We start from the raw sequence: 25,067 nt of genomic DNA, 5'->3' as shown, positions 1-25,067 counted from the left end.
TAACAACCGTGTTAAAACATTGAAAAAAACGTTAACATGGTGTGACTCTACCTAACACTAACATAATGTTACTGTTAAGCATTTCATGCAAGTTGTAGACGTAGGGTAATCTGTGCTTGATATACATAATTCATAAATTTTTGTCTGATAAACGTCAAATTTATTAGTATGTATGTATTATTGCTTCGTTATGACATAATTGTTAGTGGTTTTGCTCAGACAACAAACGCCATTTATTGTTACGATAAATATTTTTTTTTTTTTTTTTTTTTTTTTTTTTTGTATAATAAATATTTTATTTATTTTTCTTCAATTTATATAACCAAGCCTTAGGGGCCATTAATGGCTAATAAAAGCTACTAAATAAAATAATTAAATATATTAACTTTTAACAAAAATAGTATAAATAAAAATAGTTAAAAACAAGTAATTACAAAATTATTAACATTTTTTTTTCTTTTATGCAAACATTTAAATAAATATAAATGTATATATAATTTAATAAAAAAATAAAAAATATAGTTATCAGACCCTTTTTTAAATCATTATATAATAATAAAACAAAAAAATTATAATGCATGAAAGTGCATATCTTTTAAATTTTGAGGAATAGTTAAAGAGAAGGAGAAAAAATTATAAATCATGTGTAATTACATAATTCATTAGTTTTCTTCGAAAGGCATAAGGCGAAGATGAGAAACATCTTAGATCCCTAGGTAGTGTATTCCATATTCTTGATAATCTTATCTGGAATGATCTTTCAAATATTGCGGAATGAAAGAGTGGATATAAAAATTGAGGGTTCCTATCAGAGTTTATCAAATGAAAGTTGTCTACTATATAATCAGGGAAACCGTTTACAAAAATCTTGTAAAAAAATATTAATAACCTTATAGCTACATAATTATGAAATGAACATCGAAGGAATCTGTCCACAAAGGGAGTTACATGGTGACGTATTCCCAAATGAAAAACAAATCTCACGATTCTATTGAAAATTATTTTAAATGTAGCAAATTCACGACCCGTAGTACCAGAAAATACTTCTATACAATACAAAATATGTGGCATCAATAAAGCATTAGCGACACGCATTCTAATAGAAAATGGAAGATATATATCAAGTGAATATAACCTTCTCAATAAAAATGATATTCTGGAAGAAATGCTGTTAATATGAGCTTTAAAATTTAAGTGATCATCAATTAAGACACCGAGACATTTCATCCTATTTACAAATTCAATACATGTGCCATCAAGTGTAATATCCATATTATCAGTTCGGAAACCAAATCCCATTAATTTAGTCTTTCTTGAATTAAGTTTAAATCCATTTTCAGAAGACCAAGTTAAAACTCTACTAATAATGTAATTAACTCCTTCCTTTAAGACATCAGGAAACTGTGAGTCTGCATAGTAAAGAAACTGAACGTCATCTGCATAGACAAAAGGCCTACAAGGCAGACCATTTCCTATATTCAGAAGGTCATTCAAGTACAACATAAATAGTAATGGCCCAATAACAGAGCCTTGGGGTACACCACTTACTACACGAAGTATTGGGGAGTTGGAGTCTCCAATCGAGACATACTGGCTTCTACCACATAAGTGAGAGAAAATATTTAAGTCGAGTATATTTGTCAAGTATAGACAGGGAATAATAAATATTTGTCAAATATACACAGGGGATAACACACCCTTTTCATGCACTCTTGCTTCTACGCCCTTTTCTAAAAATACTGCATTAAAAACACAATCAGCTGTTTTTTCGTGTCTTCGTTCAAACATGCAGATACATAAAAAACAATATATAATATAAACGGTGTACAGATATTTACATAGAAGATAGGTCTACATAAGCATACATTTATTTATGTACAATCAATTCGTTTAATACGTGAGGAGCATAAAATCTAATTCCCTAGAATTAAAAAAAATCCAAAAAATAAAAATTATTCAAAGTGCCATAGAACATTAAAAAATAAACTTAGAAAAATTAACTGTGAAAATGTAAAAGTTATCAAGTGAACTTGGAAATATATTTCAAAAGTGAACGAAATCAAGTCAATACACTTTTTATTGTTTGATTTTTTCAACAGCACAAAAAATTACAGAAAATTTAATAGAGTCCGAATCATTTTAAAACTACTAAAACCTAAAAAAAATTATTTTAACCTGTGTCAAATATAATAAATAGGGCAGTTTCTGTCCAATAACTAAATAGTGTGATTTAATTTGCAATAATTAGTGCGTGTGTTATTAAAATTTCATCCAATATAAAATATATATATACATATGTTAATGTATTCTACTCAATACCATGTAAGTTAATTTTTTGCATTTATATAAACCTAACTGTGTGAAGTATAATTTTTTGCTCCATCGCCACCCGCTACTTTGGGTATCCAAAATTCCTGTCTACCTCCCCCTCCTTTTTCTAGCTAAAAAAAAATATTCGTTTTTGTTTTTTTTTGTATATAATATACATTCGTTAAAAATGTTTCGTTGAGTTAATCTGTTGTTTGAATTTCACCACCCTCCCAATGTTGCATTTAGAGTTACCAAGTATAAAAATTTGCTTTATTTTAAACCAAATAAGTATAAATTTATTTATTTTCTTTACCTTTTATGAATTTAAAAATATGATTGCTATCTCATATATTTTAGTATAACTTCTTATTATATTTTAAATTAAACGGGCCAAAGTTTAGCATAAATCAAGATAATAACACAGGTTGTATTTTAATACATATGCTTTGTAGATAGCACTTTTAATTAAAGCCATACAAATTTTAAAATTTTTGCTCTCTCTATCTTAGTTTTGGAGTTATATGACTTAGAAGTCGTTGTAAACAATATAATAGTAAATTTCTCCTATATTTAATACATTATCTGAACAATTTGGGTATCATTGAATAGTGCTACAAATTATTTTAATATGATACAGTTTATTAACATTGATATAGAGAAAAATAGTTTTTAGCAAAGTGTTAACAGATCAAATATTATGAAAATGTAAATAGATATTATAGTCTTCTGAGCAGCACTCAAATAATTCTAGGTTCATTATTATAGAAAATTCAACATGTACCATTTGAATAACAAATACAAATATTACAGATATGCAACAAATGACAGTTGTCAAAAAAGTAATATCGAACCGTAAAGTTATTTTGACGTGGTTTACAGAGCTAGAAAATACATAATTTGTTCAATAAGCAACGCCTGTGTTTGTCTTGTCTCTCTTTCCAAACAACAACTATTTTGATATTTTCTTTTGTTTGTTTTCTATTCTCATATTATGAAAAGTTTGTCTCAACTGAGACAAATCTTTGGGCATTTGCTTAAGACACAAATATGTTTTAAAAAGGTACCAAACGGTTTATCCGGATTTGGCCAAATCTACACATGTTCATTTGTCTATGTCAATTTATGAAGGAAGTGACAAAAATAAACAAATTGGTATTTATAAATTATCAATGCGATTTAAAATTAGTATTTGCAAATTTTCTTTTCTAAAGGATTCGAATTTCCGAAAATTCCTTCTTTGTGGATCTACAGGGTGAGGGGAACCTACTGTCCAAGTTTCATGTCTATAACTTTAGGAGCTTGAGCTGGGTGATGAATAATCGGTACTGACAAGTTGAAGAGGTTGGACGTCAAATATATTGCCTACATTCTAAACTTTCAAATAAAAACTGTTTGACCCCTTTCACACTAGAGTTGCGCAACCAAATTGCCTAGTGTGAAAGGGGTCTTTAGACCCGTCAGTTCACAAAATGTGGCACCATTTGCTTTCAGACCAGTCTCCAAACGAGTATCACTATGAATTTTTATAAATAGTGGATTTTTCCTTGCACTTTGGGCTGCCAAGTTTACATCTAGAAGTCTTTTCCTCACAGTCATATCGCTTATTTCTAAATTTAATTCTGTATTTATTTGCCTGACAGGTTCTAACAATATTTAGATCTTTCTTAGGTGCAGTTTTCTATTTACAGTCCCCATTTTATATATTTTTTATGTTCATTAACCTTCGATACAGTTTTAAATATCTGGATAAGATTTTCCTTCTTTTCGTTAAGCAACAGTGCAGTGTTTGGGGACCCACTAAAAGTTGTCTTCTTTAATAAAATTAAAATATAGAATACAGTAATCTTCAATCCCCCAAATAATTTATTAAGCGAAGACAGTTATATTCGGCATAAAATTTTTAACGTCTGGTAAACATTTGGTTTAGTTCCTAATGATCTATTTTATTCATTATTCTTTTAAAATCCTGAAATTATTTTTATTTGAGCGATTTATTTTTTATTTAGGAGCGATAACGGAAAATCTTATAAAATTATATTTTTTTTAATTGACAGAAAATAAATATGAAGGTATTTTATAAAATTATGACATCAGTTTCAACTTATAGAATTTATAGACATTGGCAACTCTGCTAAATACTGAATATGTGGCAAATACAACTCTGCATCACAGTAAACTTAACGAAAATACAACACTGTGGATAGTGGTAAATATACACAACAGTGTCGTTCACCAGTCGTCTCATAAATTTCGTATTAAAAATCAGTGTACAGTTTTTGTTAACTTCTAGCGAATATAAATAATTTATCTATATTTTTAAAGAAACTATTAACTAATTAATAAATTTTAACTAAAGTAGCCAATACTGCTTGTAAAATGTCTTTAGTTATTCGAGAAAACAAAAAAGAAAATATTTCACCTTTCTGCTTTACGATGATACACCATCACCACCACTAGTACAACAACAATAACAATAAAACGCTTGTTATTGGTATTTCTTTCGTTCAATCAACCGCGCGCCATATTGCAAAAGTTCGTTCAGTCAAGATCCGGTCAGCTGCGCTGCAAGACGTTTTAACAAAATTTTTTGAGCACAAGAGTAAAAAATATTTTTGCTTGCTAAAGTGTTTCATTGTGTGTGTGTAATTTTATTAGAAAAAATTTTAAGAAAAAAATTATGCATATTAAAAATACATATTGAAATCCATTAAAAATATTAAGAAAATTGCAAACACCAGCTTTTGGATTTCTTTCAAACAAAAGTTATTTAAGAAAAAAACATTAAATTATAATAAAAGAAAAATACCTGTTTAATGAAAAATTAAAAAAAAATCTAAAAGGTGTTGCTTAACAAAATGGCGAAAGTGACGAAAAATTCAAGTGCATTAGGAACACTTTAGTATTTCTAGATATTAAAGAAAGAATACCCATAAAAAGGATTGAAATTTTGTCAAGAACAAAACATATTTTATATATAGAAGGAAGGAACTTTTAACGTGCTCATATGGGACCGTATGCCACGAGTTTCTCGTATAAAAAGTCTACAAGCAGGCCTCAACGTAGCGCACAGAATAGTGACGTAGAGGATAACCCCATACGGTCGGTCTTTAAATAAATAAGCACTGTCAGTGCTTGTTTTCCATATATATTCTTTTTTAAAGAATTATACTAGAATTTATTTAGAAAAATACAGTTGTAAAAGTGCTTCAATATAAAAAAAAACTAAGATTTTTTAAATCAAATTTGTGCAGCTATATAAATGTTAATAAATACAGAAATTTCTTGAACTTTACAAATGTTAAAGTAATTCTGAGGTAAGTTTCAAATAATACCATACAATTAAAACAAAAAAATATAGTAAATTATTTTCGGTTGGACATAACCTCAACGTTTTTTTACGGTTTGTTATATTTAATTTTCGTTAATGTAGTACGTACTACGACACACAAAAATATAAACCAAAAAAAAAATAATTTAAAAGGTATCTTTTAAAATTTGCGAATAATATGTTAAAAATTATTCATAAAAATTAGTTGGAGCCCTAGTAAAGTTTTCTGCAAACATATTCCATTGTTTAATAGTTTTCGTTGAGGTTTTTGCATCAAAATATTTTCTCTTCATACCACCCCTCCGCCCTGTTTATCTACAATTTGCTGTAGATTATTTTTTGAGGTTATAATTTTTTGTACTCTAGTACTGCTGTCTATAAGAATATGTATGTATGAATAAAAAATTATCAATATACTTCGGCAAAGCTACTCTACTATACAGCAAGTTTAGCAAACAAACAAAAACAGGCAAGCGCCGTAAAAATTCTTTCTATTTTTTTTTTGTTGTTTCTTTACCACTTTATAAAATGTAGACATGACCTCTTTTTGTGTTGTTATTGGTTGGTAAACCAAAGTTTAAATACAGTTTTAATTTTTATCGGGCTTTTGTTAATATTATTTACAATATTATTTACTAAAATTTAATTTTTAATTTTGTAATAATTTCGTTGAAAATTTTGCTTTATTTTATATTATTTATTATTGGAAAGTAGCAACAAAGATGGAAAAAATGTATCTGTTGTCTTTATCATTTTGTGTTTCCTTCTTTATCTCTCTTGTGTTATTTTCCTCCAACAGTTGAGTATTTTTTTTTACAGTTTACACACCATTGTCAGTTTTCTGTTTTGTTTTTACACACAATACGAACGTCACGCCACAGGGTTGCCAAATTTCATTTATTATGCAAAAAAAGAAGAAAATAGTCATTCAGATGTAGTTTTCGTAGGACAATATAAATAATTGCACCACAATTTGAAGGATTTTAGTATTTATTAATGTTTTTATGTATTAAGTGAACTCAATAAGTGTTATTTTGTGAAAAATAATTGATTTTAGCTCTTCTTGGGTTACAAAAAATTTATTTAGCAAAATAATTTTTTAACAGCCGGACTTCGGCCTGTAGTCCTAGCCCTATAGCTTTTAAAATAGATCTATGATATCTATATCGATTTACAAAATTAATTAACAATTTTCCAAAAAATTATTTTGCATTTACTCTGGGGTAAATAGCTAAATAAATTTTTAATAGCGGGCTTTGGACGGAACGCGAAGTGTTTTTATATCTGAAAATATCGATATAGGTACAAAATTGTTTCTATAAATAATGCTGGAAATGGGACTTCTAAAATAATATAGTTCACTCAAAAATGTTTACGCTACTATTTTCAGCGAAATAAATTTGATTCCGTTTAAAAACACAATTTTTGTCAAATAAACTTTCTTAAATTTAAAGTGAAATTAGTAGTTATTTGTGAAAATTAATGCATTTGTGTAAATTAAAATAGAGCCAAATGATTTTTATACATTTTTTTCTTTATAATACAAATATTATAATTAAATGCTGGAGTAGCTCACGTGCTCAGCCAATCCTACTTCACTTTGTCCAATGGATTTGTGGACCAACGTTGTAGTAGGACAATTTCTTGACTTTGGCCACGATGCAGGACCCGGGTAAATCCAAAACCAATTAAAGAGGCCCTGATGGGAGGACATTTGTAAGACGACCGAAGTGTAAAAGTTTTAACCCCAACTACTCAAATAATAACAGTTGTTGTTGTTGTAGCAGCAGTGATTGCTGGGTTGACAGACCTTGGCCGAATGAACTCGGATCAGTCCGGTGCGTAGAACCGGCTGTCGTGGGAATGCAAATAATAAGAGTCAAGTTTGGCGGTGGCAATATTATGATGTGGCTCTATTTTTCATGGCAAGGTATTGGTCTATACGTCGAGGAAAATTTGCTTCTGGTTTGGAGATTACAGCACGACAATGACCACAGACACATCTCTATGGTTACAACCCATGTTACAATCAATCAGCTAGAATTATTTGAGAGAGCTATCAACTAGTTAGCTTGTTATGCCATGCAATTTTTTAAAATATTAAGCTTTTATTTTAAAACATTTGTACAATATAAATTTAAGTATTAAACGAATCAAGCCAATTTAGGATACTATGTTCTGAATTGATGCGTATCCCAGAGAGAGTTCAGTCTCAATCGAAACAAATAGTAGACGACTATAAAGCGGGTGAGGCAAAACTTCCCAACCACTTCATTATAAATACTTTTTAACCGGTATTGCAACATTTGGCCGAGCGTTGTCATGATGGAATTTTACGGTTTTATGTCTGGGCGTTTTTCGGCTAATGCTCGCTTCAAACGAATCAGTTGCCTTCCTATGGTATCCAATTTCCATGCTTATGGATGAATCCTGCTGCTTGAAAACGTTTTGAAATTGCTGATTGAGTACCTCCCAATGATTTTGCAAGCACAACTATTAATTGTATATTTGGAAAAGTTTCCATTGTATTGTGATCCACTGTATATCAAGTACTACACAACGAATTATCTGAACTTCACTAAAATCTTAATTCGGAATTAAAAAATTTAGCAATTCATTTCATAAATCCATTTCCAACATCTAAGTCTTTGGCTTCATTCAAAGTGGAATTAATTAATAACGAAATTCATTTAACTTTTGAATGATTCAATTTTTGTTAATTCAAATCTAATACAAATTGACTAAAACTATTTATACCTACTTCATTCAGTTTTGTTTTTGTTTTGCTTGTAATCATTTACGAAATGAATTGAACAAAATTGATTTCGAAAATGGAAAAATTTAGTATTAAAAATTTCCGGGGAATACCCGGGAATGTACTTTTTTTAATTTCCCGATATGTAATGCATGAAGTCCGGGAAATTAGAAACACTTGTGTACTGATATGAACATATTGACCACACAGATTTAGTGCAAAATTGTATTCAATTATTTTGCACAATTCATATTAAAGATATAGTGCGAAATAAGTATTTTTTTTTGTGTATTGAAGTAAAATTGAAGGTGTGAATTCTGTTTGGACTGAACCAAAGTTAATAATAGTGAAATCAATTCTCTTAGTTTTTATTTATAACACTAGATATTTGGAATAATTCAGTAATGGCCACAACACAAATTAATTTGTATTTGTTATTAAAAGAAAAACATATTAAAGTTGTGAAAAAATATTCAGTGTTTTTATTTAGAGAAATCTAAAATTAAAAAATATATATATATAAAAACAAAACTAATGAAAACTCACCAAAATAAGTTCATTTGTATGTATGTTCGAATGGTTTTAAAAACTAAAATAATATAAAAGCCAATTAAGACAAACGTGGTTGTTGTTGTTGTCGTTGTCGAATTGGCTGGCTGAGGCCAACAAACACTTGAATTACGAGCAACAATGATGAGTAACTAACAAATAAATGTTTAAATAGAAACCAAAGAAAAAAAAAACACACGATATAAACTTCAGGTGTTTCTTTAAAAAAAAAATATATAATATTTTGGTTTAATTTTCTTGAAGAGAAACTTTCAAAACTCTTGTGAATTACTAATTATAACAATTGTAATAGTTGTTATATATATTTATGAAATAAATAGAAGACCAACTGAAATATTTTTGAAGAAAAGAAAAAAAAATTTTACCAAAAACCCAAAAAATGTATGCAGCAGAGGTAGAAAAAAAAATTGAAATAAAAAAATGTGGCAGCAGCCACCGCCACCAATCTAACCAACAACATACCTATCTTGTATTTAGTTTTATTATTATTGTGAGAGGAACTTGTTTTACGAGTTTGACATCTTTTTGTACTTCTGCTGGCTGGCTGCTGGCTCTGCTGTAGTCAGTCAGTATTAACATTGCAGCCGCTAAATAATAATAATAAAAAAAATAACTTTGGATTTTGGATTGCCTGGCCTGGCTTGCCTCCCAAAACGTTAAACAAAATTGTGTATCAACAATGATCAAAAGGTGGCCAAAGAAAATACGAAAAACAAATAAATAAAATACATAAATATATTGAATGGTGGTCGATGGATCGATCGATCGGTGGTCGTTCGGTCGTATTTAAATGAATATGAAAGTTTTTATCTTGAAATTTTTGATTTTATAACGCAAACATATTTTGTTGTTTATTTTTATATACAAACTGTTTACATATTGTTAACAATTATGTATGTAGAGTAAATTGTAAAAAATTTTAAATAAATTATTTAATAAAACTTAAGAAAATAAAAATAAATTCATAATCAGATGACTTTTTCCTTTGCTTTAAAATGTAATAGCAAACCTGTCAAATGAAATCTATGAAAAAAAACTGATAATTGTTGAGAAAGTTATTATTTTCCAATCATTCTTAATTTGAGATTAAATATATTTATTGATTTTAAGATATACAGTGAGTGGCAATAAAATAGAAACTTTTTTTAAAAAAGTATTGGGTGTAATGCAGGATTTTTTAAATTTTTTACCTTTAATTTCGAAAGATTTGTACAATATAAATTTATTCAAAGAATTGGCCATTGTTAGATATGAACTTTTTCCATATTTTTGGCAACATATGGATTCCGAGCAATAATAACTAAAAAAGCCAAAGCAAAACTTCCCAATCTCTTCATTCTAAATAGTTTTTAACTGATATTGCAACATGAAGCCGATTGTCATAATGGAATATTAGTAGATCCCAATGATTTTCTAAAGCTCTTGTTGAGTTTTACAACAATCTTCATGGAGTCTTCGAATTTATTTGGCTGGTCTGGACGATCTTTGTCTTCCACTTCCGAATCGCACAAAAACAATTTTTTATGCCACAATTTTTTTGTATCTGTATTTCTATTGAGTTTTTTAAGTTGTTAGAAAGGTCTTTGAAATGTCTATCATTAGATATCCATATTGTCTATGTTAACGAATAAGTAAAAACTTCAGATATTCATGATACTTTGCTTATACCTCAGCATTATAAAATGTGGTTATACTTTTTTAGCATTGGTAAAACAACAGAAACTTTGAAACATCTATAAGAAAGAAGACTAAAACCAAATTTGACAAAATTTGTTCACCAACATTTTTTTCTCTTCAAAATTTGTTTTTCACCTACACAGTTTTTCTGAATTTTTTCTGAATGATTTAAAAAAAAAACTGGATTTTTATCCAGGAATTAATTTCTTTTAGGATACAATGATGTAAAGGGTACATCGGATTCCGTACAACCGGCTCTTTTGCTTGTTTAAACTACAAGCGTGTATATTTTAAGGAAAACATTATGTAAGTGTTAAGCAAAATTTGTACAACAAAATTAAGGCTGAATAAGCTAAAATTTCTTGTGTTTTTGCTTTAATATTTAAAACAGTATTTCACTTTTTAAAATCTATTTGTGTATAGTATTTTTTTGCATTAATTAGTTTAAGTTAAAATTTACAATTTATTTTAGTAAATCCTTAAATTTTCCTTAGTTTCGTTTTTGTATTCTTTCCTTGTTTAGAAAACATGCGCCTTTTAACTTGAACTTTAAACCTTGTTGTTGTTATTATTATTATTTGTTCAGCTTCTTCTTGTCATTCTGTTTAAGTTGCCATATTTGTAGATGGGGCCAATGTATTTTATAGCAAACAGTGTTGCCAATTTTGTATATTATTTGTTTAGTGATAAGAAAAATCGCTTTGTTATTGTTTATTGAAATATAAAAACCGCACCAAAGATAATTGAATACAAAATATAATGGTTCAGACCAAAATTAAACATTTCCAATAAGTGATTGAATATTTTCCAAATATTCAATAAATAGGCCAAAATCCAAAAACCATCTTAAGAAAATCGTACTTTTATTTAATTATTAATAACAAACTAAAAAAGAACATAATTAAATTCTGATAGCAGAAAACAAATGAAAAAGTAAAGTATGTATTAATTTTTAATCGTATGTATTGACAAAACAATGGAAACTTGGTTTAATTTTTACAAACATTGTCTGCCTCATTCAGTGATTAGATACGTGATGGTCTGGACTAAAGGCGGATAGGCCTTTAGTCCAGACTTTCTTCTTTCTAAATAGCTTTTAACAAGTATTGCAAAATATGGCCTAGCGTTGTCATTATGGAATATTATGATTTCATGTCTGGCCGCATATACTGGACGATTTTTGGCCTATACTCGCTTCAAACGAATATGTTGCGTTCGGTACAGGTTCCCTGTAATTGTCTGTCCAGATTTCAGCAGCTCATAATGAATAGAACCCTTTTGGTCCCACCAAATACAGAGCATTACCTATGGCTGGTTGGCCGGGCTTCACATACGACCTCTTACGCTTCGGATTATCATAATGATTCTATATTTAATCACAATTAATGATTCGGTGCAGAAATGATTTTCTTTTATAGCGTTCAAGGCAGCATTTCAGACATACTAAATCGTCTTTCAAGGTTCCTCAGCTTCAATTCGTATGGTACTCAATTTCCCCGCCTTTGCTGCTTTATTAGCTCCCAATGCTTTTGTAAAGCTCTTGTTGAGTTTTACAACAATCTCCATCGAGTCTTCAAACTTTTTTGGCTGGCCTGGACGATTTTTGTCTTCCGCGTAAAAATCACAATTTCTGAACCGCACAAATCATCTCTCGCACATTGAAATCGATGGAACACATTCACCATAAGATTTGGTGAGCAATCGGTGTGCTTCAAATTAAATAAGTAAAGCAAAACTTCCCGCATATGACGGATTGCTGGCACAAAATTCGTTCAATAATTAAATTATTAAAAAACAAGTAAGAGAGCTTATATATCCTTCACCAAATTATACTTCAAAATACAAATTTTAAATATTTATAGGTAAACAACATTTTTTTTTTTTTTTTTGAAAAAATTATTTTTCGAATTGTTATTTTAAAATTTTTTAAATTTTAACATTTTTTTTAAATTTTAAAAAAATTTTGGTTTCTTAAATTTTTTTGGGGTGAAAAAAAGAAATTCGGGTTAAAAAATATGTTTTCTCATTTCGACCTATTGTAGGTCCATCTGATTTTGCTGATTTTAAATAGGAAACTTCTCGAAAGCATGTCTGACAGAATTATTGATGATTTGGATCCCTAAGATATCTGGGGTCTTCAGAAAATAGGCAGACGGACATTTTCTATGAAAAATATTCAAAAAATTTATTTGAAAATTGAGTGATTTTCATAAAAAATTTTAAAATTGTTTTCTTTTCATCTTTCTGAATCAGGGCCTTAGAGTTGCAAACATTTAAAAAAATTAATACTTTTATTTTTTACAGATTAATTAGAATTAAAAACTAAAAGTATTTTCCTTTATATGCTGTTGACAACACTATTTTTCATCTGTGCAAAAATGTTTATTGTTGTTGTCTTTGTTGTTTCTATTTTCTTTAAACTGACTGTGAGACTGTTGCTAAAAAAAATGTTCATTCTCTTATGACCTGACACCACTACTCTCTGACTCTGACTCTTTCTCAAACTATTAAACTATCGTACGTATTACATACATATTTTACAATCATACAATCCTAAATACAATTCCTATTACCATGGTCACCCGAGACCCTTGTTTTTAGTTTTTGTATATTTTTCATTATTTTTAGCAGGGCCTTCCGCCTTCCTCTTGTGTTAACATAAAGTATAAAACAACAAAATCGATAAAAAAGAATTAAATGCATCTGCAAGTTGCTGTTTTAATTTATACTCAAAATTTAGTAAAACATTACATTAGTCTCAGTGTGTGTGAGTGTTTTAATTTGTGTACTCTCCCAAAAGCAAAATTTATTTCATGACGGTTCCGGTTATAATTTTCTTCTTGGGCTGTGTTTTATTTTATTTATTTTCATGTTTGCGAATATGTTTGCTTGCTTGCTTGCTACAAATATATTTATTTCGTTTTAATATAATTTAATTCGTTTGCTCTTCTTTTGTGGCTCATTTTGTTTGTTTTGTTGTGCATTTTAATATTTTTTTTGGATATCTAATGTAACCATGTGGCCAATGTGGTTTTTCACATATGAATTTTGTGTACTTTTCATTACCGCATTCCTCAACAAACTGGCATTTCGCTAACATTCACATTTGAACAAAATATAAAAAAATTGTGTAAATTGTATAGTTAGTTACTCTAAAATTTTAAAATATCTGACCATGAAAAAAAAGGTTAGCTAGCTTGTTTTAGTACTGGTTGCTTTAAATTGTTTTAAATTTCTTTCTTTTATACACGAATCTCTATAAAATAAGTGCCTTCATCCATAAATTTGTTGTGGGGTTTTGAAAATAATTTGATTAAAATTTATTTGATTGAAGTTCTGTGGTGGTGGTTAGCTCACCAGAAATTAATTTTATGAGTTTTTATTTTTTTAATTTATCAAAAATTAAATCAGTTTCAATAATTTTTAGATTGCAATTTAAGCAGTAATGTACGAGGGTGGATGAAAAAGTCCAACGTTTCTCCAATTTGTTTTCATTCCTTCCATAAAATAATATTTTTTTTTGAGATGATTTCATCGTTGGAGTCAAATCTCTATCCGTCGAGACATTTCTTCAAGTTTGGAAACAACAAATATTCACCCGGGGCTACATACGGAGAATAGGGCGGAAGAGTGAGCATTTCGTAGCCATGGAAACTGCACATGTGTGTTCACTTTTGTGCAGAAAGCTTTCTCATATCCAAGTTATTATTCAAAATTTAAACCACTTTGAGATGTCTATCTCTCGCACTTTTAATCCATAACCATATCGTGAACGCCTCCCGAACGTTCAAAATCTTCCGTGCTTGTACGGCTACAACGAAATTCAGTAAAACACTTCTCTACCATTAAAATTGATGTTTTTCCGTAAAAATAATGCTTAATGAACAGACGAAATTAACTTTTTTCCAATGTCTCATCAAGTCACGAGATAGTCTGCTATCAAACATAAACTTAAAGACACAGCTTGTTAAAATTTTGACAGTAGTAAACTGACAGATGACTGTTGACAGTAGGAGTTTTGGTCTTTCAGTTAAGAGCCGGAAATTCAAAAAGTAGAGGACTTATTGACCCACACTCTTTTAGAAATTCCGGTGGAATTTTTGTCGGGGAATTTCTTTAATAGTTTTCTTCTTAAAGTGTTTGTGTTATTTCTGCACAGGTAAAATAGATTCCTTGTGATTTGTTCCCAATCGAATGATATCCATTAATTTGTTTGATACTAGCAGCAGGAAATTAGTTGAGACAGGAGAATTATGATTTAAATAACCGAATGTTTGTCAAACCAACTAAAATTTTATACTATATATAAAATTATATATTAGTTCCACAACTAGTAGAACTAATATATATAGCATGTACTTGTTCTAGAAGTATATTCTGTATCGTTATCAGAGCTGTAAATGAATCATTATTTTTTTTATTTTAATTCGTTACAAATTGGCTAAATTTTTAATTAATTCTTTTCACAATAAAAAAGAATTGAATGAAATTTGAATCAATTCAAACGAATTAGGCAGAAATGAATTTCAATTCTTTTCCAATTCAAATGAATTTGTAAAAATGAGTTGCAATTCGTTTTCAATTCAAATGAATTTTTAAAAATGAGTTGCAATTCGTTTCCAATTCGTTTGAATTGAATTGATTTTGAATTCATTCAAATGAATTAGAACAATGAATTGCAATTCAAATGAATGAAATCAAAAATGAGTTGCAATCAAATTCAAGAGCATATCTAGGGGGAATTAAAAATGGAAATTTCTCCTATCAAAATGGAAATATTAAAGTTATTCATTAAAAAAATGGAAAATTACACTCTGATTTGTTTACACTTTTATACAACAAAAATTTTAACAAAATTCTACAAAAAAAAAATAGAATTTTTTTTTGATTTTTTTGTTTTTGTATTTTAAAAGTGTAAAAAAATCAGAGTGTAATTTTCCATTTTTTTAATGAATGCAAAAAATGTTAAGTTGAGATTCAAAGTTGCTAGAATCTTTAAAATTCGATTGAAAATTAAAAAATAAATTATTGTTAAACACATTTTTAATAATATTTTCACACTATTTGATACAAATTTAAGTTTCTTCTAGCAAACAAAATTTTCCCATTTTAATAGGATTTTCACCGATAGCAAATAATTCAATTACTGTTCTGCCGCTACCTGACAATTCCAGTATACCATGGGAATTTCAAATCTAAGAATTTTTGTCTTCTGTCGCTACCTGACAATTCCAGTATATCATTGGAATATAAAATCTAAGATTTTTTTCTTTTACATAAAGAAATTAGCTGAATAATAAACGACAGTGATGCTTACTGTAGATTAACTTACAAATTTTCTTTTCTAATTCAATTGAATTAATTCAAAATCAATTCAAATTAATTGGAAACGAATTGCAATTCACTTTGACAAATTCATTTGAATTAGAAATTCCTTTGAATTTGAAATGAATTGCAATTCATTTTTATCAAATTCATTTGAATTGACTCAAATTTCATTCAGTTCATTTTTTTGTGTGATTGATTCGCGAATTAATTCAAAAATGAATAATTCATTTACAGCTCTGATCGTTAAAAATATGGGATTCGATATAGCCTTGTCCTGTCCGTCTGTATAAATGATTGAAACATCATTTAACAGCTATCGACCCGATTCGATTGCTATTTGTATTCGGGAAAATTTTAAATTTCTTTAAACCCACAGATTATTACAGATATGCAGCAAATGATAGTTGTCAAAAATGTAATATTAAACCGTATGGTTATTTTGACGTTGTGATTTGCAGAGCGAGAGAAAAAATACAATTTCACAATGGATGTGATATATATTTGTCCCTCTTTCCAAACCATTTTGACATTTTCTTTTTTCTATGACCATATTATTGGAATCAGCTGATTTATATCTGTCTAATTTGTGGTAAAACCTATCGCTATCAGCCATTTTTAATTAATTTAAATTTCTTGCAAGAAAAAAAATACATTTGAAAAAATAATAAAAACAATATCAGCTGTTTGTAATTGACAAAAACAGTGTTGCCAGATTTTGTGTGACATGTTGTTTTCTTTTTGTTGTTGTTTGCTTCTCTGTAAAAAAAATGAATTTACTTACACACGTATGGATTTTATTTTAATGTTGTTGTAGTTACTACGTTCTCCTTTCTTGACATGTAATATGTATTTTCTGGAACTTCTCTCTTTCTAAAATTTTTTTTTAGTTTATTTTGACCAAGGTAATCAGTGTTGCCAAATTTTTTTCACAATATTCCGTCAAATCAGACTAAAAAATCGCCAGAAATCGCCAAATTTAATTTTTCCAAAAACGCTAGATTCCCGTCAAATAAATAGCATAAAAAACATTAAATTATTATTTTATTTTGTTATTTAATTGTCTTTTTACATCAGAGGATTTTGTATTAATACAATGTATTATTAAAAATATGTATTGCAATCTGAAATCTTAAAATATTTTTTAATTTAAAATGTATTGTATTGAAATGTATTATCAATTTACAAAATACAGAATTAGTTTGTAGTCTTTTTGGATTTTCCTTATAATTTTATTCATATCCCTTTTGAAATCCAAAAAAAATTACATAGTACATGAATGAAAATTGTTTAATTTTGACAATAAATTGGATATTGTATTAAAGACAATGAATATTATATTAAAGAAAAGAAAAAAATGATATTATAAAAAAGTATTGTAATGTAAAACGCCTTTCAATTCATATATAATAATTTTACGATTTATAATTACGTATTATCAAAAACAAAGAGCCAGTCTTCTGCACTTTGATTATAAGAAGCCATTGTTCCTACTTCTCTTAGTACAGATTTTGGAACATCGTAATCGAAACAACATTAGTTTGCAAGTTTGAGACCGTATCTGTAATTAAAATTCAATATATTTATAAAAACATTATACTTACTATTTCTAACAAATTTTGAAAAATAAATATTTTGCATTAAAAAAATTAATTAATTAAAAAACCAAATTCACTAAATTTTATGTATATTAAAACTTATTAAACATATTATTAAAGCGAAATTTTTCAAATTAATTAATTATGTTCAATTTTAGATTTCATTATACCAACAATTTTCTTTAAGTTTAGTCTAGTCTATAGTCTAGTCTATAGACTAGACTAAACTTAAAGAAAATTGTTGGTATAATGAAATCTAAAATTGAACATAATTAATTAATTTGAAAAATTTCGCTTTAATAATGTTTAATAAGTTTTAATATACATAAAATTTAGTGAATTTGATTTTTAATTAATTAATTAATTTTTTTAATGCAAATTATTTATTTTTCAAAATTTGTTAGAAATAGTAAGTATAATGTTTTTATAAATATATTGAATTTTAATTACAGATACGGTCTCAAACTTGCAAACAAATGTTGTTTCGATTACTATGTTCCAAAATCTGTACTAAGAGAAGTAGGAACAATGGCTTCTTATAATCAAAGTGCAGAAGACTGGCTCTTTGTTTTTGATAATACGTAATTATAAATCGTAAAATTATTATACATGAATTGAAAGGCGTTTTACATTACAATACTTTTTTATAATATCATTTTTTCTTTTCTTTAATATAATATTCATTGTCTTTAATACAAAAAATTATATTTCAAAAGAATTGTTGAATTGTAGTGTCTAGTCTATAGTCTAGTCTATAGACTAGACTATAGACTAGACTATAGACTAGACTATAGACTAGACTATAGACTAGACTATAGACTAGACTATAGACTAGACTATACTATAGACTAGACTATAGACTAGACTATAGACTAGACTATAGACTAGACTATAGACTAGACTATAGACTAGACTATAGACTAGACTATAGACTAGACTATAGACTAGACTATAGACTAGACTATAGACTAGACTATAGACTAGACTATAGACTAGACTATAGACTAGACTATAGACTAGACTATAGACTAGACTATAGACTAGACTATAGACTAGACTATAGACTAGACTATAGACTAGACTATAGACTAGACTAGACTATAGACTAGACTATAGACTAGACTATAGACTAGACTATAGACTAGACTATAGACTAGACTATAGACTAGACTATAGACTAGACTATAGACTAGACTATAGACTAGACTATAGACTAGACTATAGACTAGACTATAGACTAGACTATAGACTAGACTATAGACTAGACTATAGACTAGACTATAGACTAGACTATAGACTAGACTATAGACTAGACTATAGACTAGACTATAGACTAGACTATAGACTAGACTATAGACTAGACTATAGACTAGACTATAGACTAGACTATAGACTAGACTATAGACTAGACTATAGACTAGACTATAGACTAGACTATAGACTAGACTATAGACTAGACTATAGACTAGACTATAGACTAGACTATAGACTAGACTATAGACTAGACTATAGACTAGACTATAGACTAGACTATAGGCTAGACACTACAATTCAACAATTCTTTTGAAATATAATTTTTTTCGTTTTTGTTTTTTGCTTTCTACTTATTCTATTAACCGTTATTCGACTCTCGAAAACAAATTGCATGGTTGTGTTTTTTGTTAAAAAAACTATATAACTCAACCTTGCAAAAACGCTAACGCTGTTAAAAGAACTCCAGATTTCACGTTAACCGCTAAATGGCAATTTTTTCCGCAATTGGTATTTCAAAAACGTCAGATTTGACGGGAAAACCGTCAATTTGGCAACACTGAAGGTAATCGAACTCACGAACTCTTTATCTGTTTTGAGAGAGAAGGTATTACTTTTGCAACGAATAATATTTAATATTTCTTTCTCTATTGTTTATTATTCGTTAATCTCGTAAAACTGTTAGTGTACACCTGCTGCCAATGGGTTGGTTATTTTTCCTCATTCTATTTTTGTTTTGCAAAATGCATTTAATATTTATTTATGTATTTACTTGAGATTATATCCATAACCCACCTTATGATAACAAAATGTTTTTCTTAATCATTTTGTTTTATTGCCCGCTCTAAAATAACCTGATTTATATACCTACTCTCCCCGAGTTTTCCTTTAATTTGCTTGATGCTCTTCTTGTAACTAGCAACTCTCTTCTCTACATTTGTACAACAAAAATTCCCCATATATATTTTTGTTGTTCTCTTTTATTTTTTCATGATTATATACTGGTATATATGTAAATATATTTGTTTTATTGTTGCTTGCTGTTTATATTTATATATGTGTAATATTATGTGTGTTTGTTGTATATAAAATTAGTTGTTGTTGTATTTAAGTTGGTTGCCGAAAGTCATCATATGTATATATTCGTTTTTATACAACATCGTGTGTATTCGTTAGTTGAATTTTTAAAAGGTTTTGCATTTGTCGTCAGCGCTGTGGACGTCGTCGTTTTTTTTAATCGAAATTATTAGCGGTAGTAGTCGGATGTATACAAAAGTTTTCTCGCCAAAAATTAATGAAAAAATTGTGAAAAAATTATAAAAATTTCAGAAAATTTAGCAAAAACATGAAAAATTAACTACCACCAATAATTGTTAAAATAAAAATTAAGTAAAAATGTCGGGAAAGCTAAATTTAATAACAATTTTGTGAAATTAGTAATCTTCTGTTAAGGCTACTAGTAGTGTACAAAACAAAAAAAATACAGAATGAAGAATTATAAAAAAATATCTCTATATTTAGTGAAAAAATCTGTGGTTTAAGAATAAATCTATTACTTGAAATAATATATAAAGACAAAAATTGTTGTTCTTTTGCGTTGTATATTATACAAAATTAAAAAAAAGTGAAGAAAATATTATTAGTGCGACAAAAAATTGTGTTTAATGGTTGGTGTTAGATATACACTAAAATAGATAGTTAAATTAGTTGGTGGTGCTGATGTAAGTTAAAAAAAGCTCTTTTTTGCTTCAAATATTAGACTATGTTTTGTTAATTATTTTCATAATAATTTATACAAGTTTTCGGCATTAGCTATTATTTTGTGATTTTGAGGATTTTGTTATTATAAATTCAACAAATTACCATAATTGTGCAATAAAAACATTCAAATTTTGTTTTAGAAAAATATCTATTTTTTTTTTTGTATAAAAATACATATTTTTAGGTTAGGTCATTTTTTTTCATTCAATTGGTTAATATACGTCGTTTTGTGAAGTAGTCGTTGTTCATTGTCGTCTTCTACTTTCCCCCCCTTCACCGTAAGAAAATAAACACACACATACAGTGTTGTCTACACACGAACTTACATACTAAATGAGTAGTATATAAAAACATATTGAGAGAGAGCATTAAAAAAGAAACTGTTTTTCATCTCTATTCATTTGTTTTGCTCTTTAAAAAAATTGTGTGATTAAGTGTTTGTTTGTGTGAATATGTGATATTTTCATTTTATACCTTTTTTGCTCTTTTTTTTTTACTTACATTTTGGTGATTAATTTAAATAAAGCTAAGCTAAGTTGCAGTTTATTTGTTTATTAAAGTTTTTTTTAAGTGAGAGCATAATACATTTTTAATTGTATTTAAGAAAAAATAAAGAAATAAAATTCATATGTTTTTACTTAAACAAACAAAAACTATGTATGTAGTCTTCTCAGTCCCACATACATTAAAATATTTATAGTGTGTGTCAAATTCCTCTAAAAACACAGCTGAAGATTTCTAATTCTATACACATTTGCTGACTAATACAATACTGCCTTTAAACTTTAACCCTGTTATTCAAAATTATATTTATAAAATACAGATTGTGCTTCTATGGGCCTTGATATGTTTTCAGGGGTTCCTTCTGAAGATTTTTCACCTTGATAGTTTCGTTTAACCGAAGTAATATCTCGCTTTATCTGACCAATTTGATAAATATTGAATCAATTGAATAATGTTCTGTGTAACTAGGAATTTTCTAAATATATTTTAAAATCTTAGCAATTTAATTCAAATTATTCCGATATTTTATTTTTAGTTTCTTGGAAAGTTTTTTTAAGCTCTCATCAATACACATGTTTTTTCTGTTTGAGTTTATAACTAGAAAAAATTAGTTTGTAGATATGTACCTATGGAAATATAGCAATAATAATTTTTTTGTGTTATTAAAAGATACTCTCTTGTTACCCCTTACACCTAGTGCAAACAAGGAATAGGCCCCCACATAAAATGTGTCTGTATTATAAATAATATCATCTTTATTATTATTGTTTCTGCTTGTACACTGGAATCACATCTGTATATAATATATTAATGTAAATTATTTAGAACTATATAGACTCTTTAATATATTTTGCCATGTTTTTGTGTATTTTTACGTCACCCCTGTTCTATCAACAACACATCTAAATACTCCAAGACTTCACAACAAAGTCAACATTTGATTAATCAGGGCTGCCAGATTTTGAAATTAAATTTAATCAATTAATCCTAGGTCACACCAAAAAAAATTCATAAGAAATTTGTATTTGATTAATAGGTATCTAATTTTGTTTTGTTAAAAAAAAATTTGGTTGAAAAAAAATTCGGGTTAAAAACAATTTTTCCCGATTTTAATCTAGATTGTTATAACTTCCTTGGAAAGATCTTTTACATGTTTATCATTAGATATCCATATTGTCTATGTTAATGACTTAGTAATCCAGATATAGATCAAATATCGAGTTAGTCGTGTTTTTTTGCTTATATCTTAGTCATTTGTGGAACGATTTCCCCAATTTAAATAGCAACGTTAGAGAGACCAAAACGCATAGTATATTGATGTATAAATCATGTATATAAGTAAATTTGGGATCTTCGGAAAGTTGTTTCAACAAACAGGCGGTCAGACGGATCGGAATGTAGAATTTTCAAATTTGTATACAATTACCCTACTCATGGTGAAGGGTATAATAAGAACATAATCATCATTTATCGCTCATTAAATTTGTTCACGTGAAAAATTACCCAACATGGGACATTTTTTAGATTGAATTTTGTAAACAATAAACATCTGTTACGAACAATATCTCAACTATTATGAATGAAAAGTTCATGGGAATATCACTATTGCAATTTTCACTTCGAGGGAAATTGATATTTCATGGGAACATAAATTTCACATGTTTTTGCCGATAGCCCCTTTACGGACTCAGTATTTTGTTGGAAACCTCGTTTTCATAACGATGATGTATTGAGCTAATTAAGGATTTAATCGTATTCTTGGAAATATTTTGTCATTCCCTGCCAGGCAGTCCTCTAGTAGAAGCAGGAAAGAAACAGCTCACTTGGGTCCATACAGTAGGTCCCTTTGTGCTACTTGAAATTAGAGAGATAGAGAGGGCCAGATACAAATGAAAAGATAAGAGGAAAGTCAGATAGAGTAAAGGTGAAGAAAATAGAAACAATTTTGAAGAGAAATTAGACGGATACTGGGTCACCCCGATGAGATTTCCGTGTCTGTCGCAATTGCTATTCCTAATAAGGAGTTGATACATTCTAACTTCATGTCCGAGAGTTCAGAAAGACTATTGAAGGAACGATGTCCCTGATGCGTGATCTCCTAATGTCAGACAATGACAAAGAAGGTGAAACATTTTCTCATCCTCTTCATTCTGACAGTTTCTACAGAAGTCATTATAGGGCATGCCAAGCCTCCTAATAAATCTTCCTTAGGGTTATCATTTTTGGTCTGCATTTTGCGATCTATCGATTTGACGGCCACTTCAAAACTTCAAGGGTGTCCGGTTTCGATCATAGTATCATTTATGATATAAATTGTATGCATACCTTGTCCTGAAAAATAGCCCCACTTATATCCGACCTAAAATGGAATACAACTTTCATGTGTGAGCCGGTGCTTCGAAGTCTATTTTGGAGTTACTCGACAGGAGAGGGCGAAGGTGCTTATCGGTGACAGTAGGGTATCCAGCTCTATTGACTAACTGGGAAATCGTCGCGATATGGGTTGTGTTTCACTGTTCTACCGATACTACAATGGAATGTGATCTGCAGAAATTAAAAAAACTTGAGCTCATCATTTTTGTGACGAATGGACATTATATCACACAATAACTGTCCGTATGTGGAATAAGCATCCTCCTGAATTCTTTCCTATCAATTTCAATATAGGAAAATTCAAATCAAATGTCCACAAACACTACTCCCTCTATCCTCCCTCCCATAACCTATTTTCCAAGTTTCAATACAATGCTTTGCATGAATAGGGTCATCCCCTGAGTGCTAGTCCAAGAAAAAAAAAACAATTTCAAGTTGTTTTTTTTCTTGGATTATGAGGCTGCAGGGCACCTCAAAATAAGCTTAAATCAATGAAAGGAATTATAAATAGTTCAGCAAAACAATTAATTTCAACTGCATATTTTTGTTATCACTTTCCAAATATAAAACCCATTCAACACCTTGTACAAGTATTTACATTTAATTGTCATACCCTGTTTTTTGCGCAATATACTCTCTCTATTTCTTTTGTTTGCACATTTAACTCGTTCTCTTCAACTCTATTACCACACGCTCTCTTCTATCATTTTACTCTATTGGATTTCAGTATGTGTTTGTGTATATGGTCTTGTCAGAAGAAAAAGAAAAACAAAATAAATGAAAATCTGAAAAAAAAAACAACAACAAAACTTCTTTTAAATGTACGTAAAATTATTCCTGCTTGATTGTTCATTGGTATCGTACATCGTCGTTGTTGTCGTACATATACCATCCATCCATCTATCCATACCTTATCACTGGTACAGTTTACAAAAACAAAAAACTTTCTGAGCAGCAAAAAAAAAAAAAACAATAACAAAATTAAAAAAAGTGTACATGATTAAAAATATAAAGACAAGATGTTGTTTTTTTTTTACGTTATAGGTGGATGTATGTACTGAGAATTATTTGTATAGAAGAGAAAACGATGAGTAAGTGTGTGTTTACCTACGTGATGATGGAAATTTTAATCAATGACAAATGATTATTATTATTATATAGTTATTGAGAAAAGCAAAATTAAAAGCATGGTGTTTATATTAAATGATAATATGTATTTCTTTTTCGAGGATTTACATTTTTTCGTATATTTTGTAATATTCCCCCCACCTCCCCCTTTTTCTTGTGGAATATTTGTAAAATACACGGTTAGCAAAAATAAACCAGTCATTATAGCAGTAATCAAAATTAAGCACAACCAACCGACCGACCGACGTATACACTTATTTAAACAAAAACACCAACAACATGTAGTCATACTTTAGCGCGCTTTTTTATGTTTGTTTATGTATTAGTGCATATTTTTTTTATATATATTTTTTTTGTTTTCTTATTAACTTCTTAATGGGGTGTATATTAGACTCGTTGTTTTTGTTCGGATGGTCGGTCGATCATTGTAGTTAGGGTTACCACACAAATTTTATCTCAATCTGAAAATCAATGTCTTCAAGAAATC

General features: G+C 28.6%; 2 protein-coding genes across 6 annotated transcripts in view; one reads left to right on the top strand and one right to left on the bottom strand.

The window, feature by feature from the left end:
- The window catches only part of Asph (Aspartyl beta-hydroxylase), a 134,840-nt gene that overhangs the window by 88,227 nt on the left and 21,546 nt on the right, over positions 1 to 25,067 (bottom strand). The window lies entirely within an intron of this gene.
- The window catches only part of Sin3A (SIN3 transcription regulator family member A), a 47,190-nt gene continuing 26,858 nt past the window's right edge, over positions 4,736 to 25,067 (top strand). For 3 of the 5 annotated variants that reach the window (XM_065514541.1, XM_065514542.1, XM_065514538.1), the window contains exon 1: positions 19,900 to 20,535. The gene's annotated coding sequence lies outside the window, so the exon portion shown is untranslated. Of the gene's footprint in view, positions 5,625 to 19,896; positions 20,536 to 25,067 lie in introns of those variants that run through there. The other 2 variants (XM_065514540.1, XM_065514543.1) reach the window with 2 other exon arrangements.

The sequence above is a fragment of the Calliphora vicina genome, chromosome 5 (assembly GCF_958450345.1).
Source record: "Calliphora vicina chromosome 5, idCalVici1.1, whole genome shotgun sequence".
Lineage (NCBI taxonomy): Eukaryota > Metazoa > Arthropoda > Insecta > Diptera > Calliphoridae > Calliphora > Calliphora vicina.
Note: the sequence above shows the minus strand (reverse complement) of the source record. Positions and strands in the feature narration are given on the sequence as shown.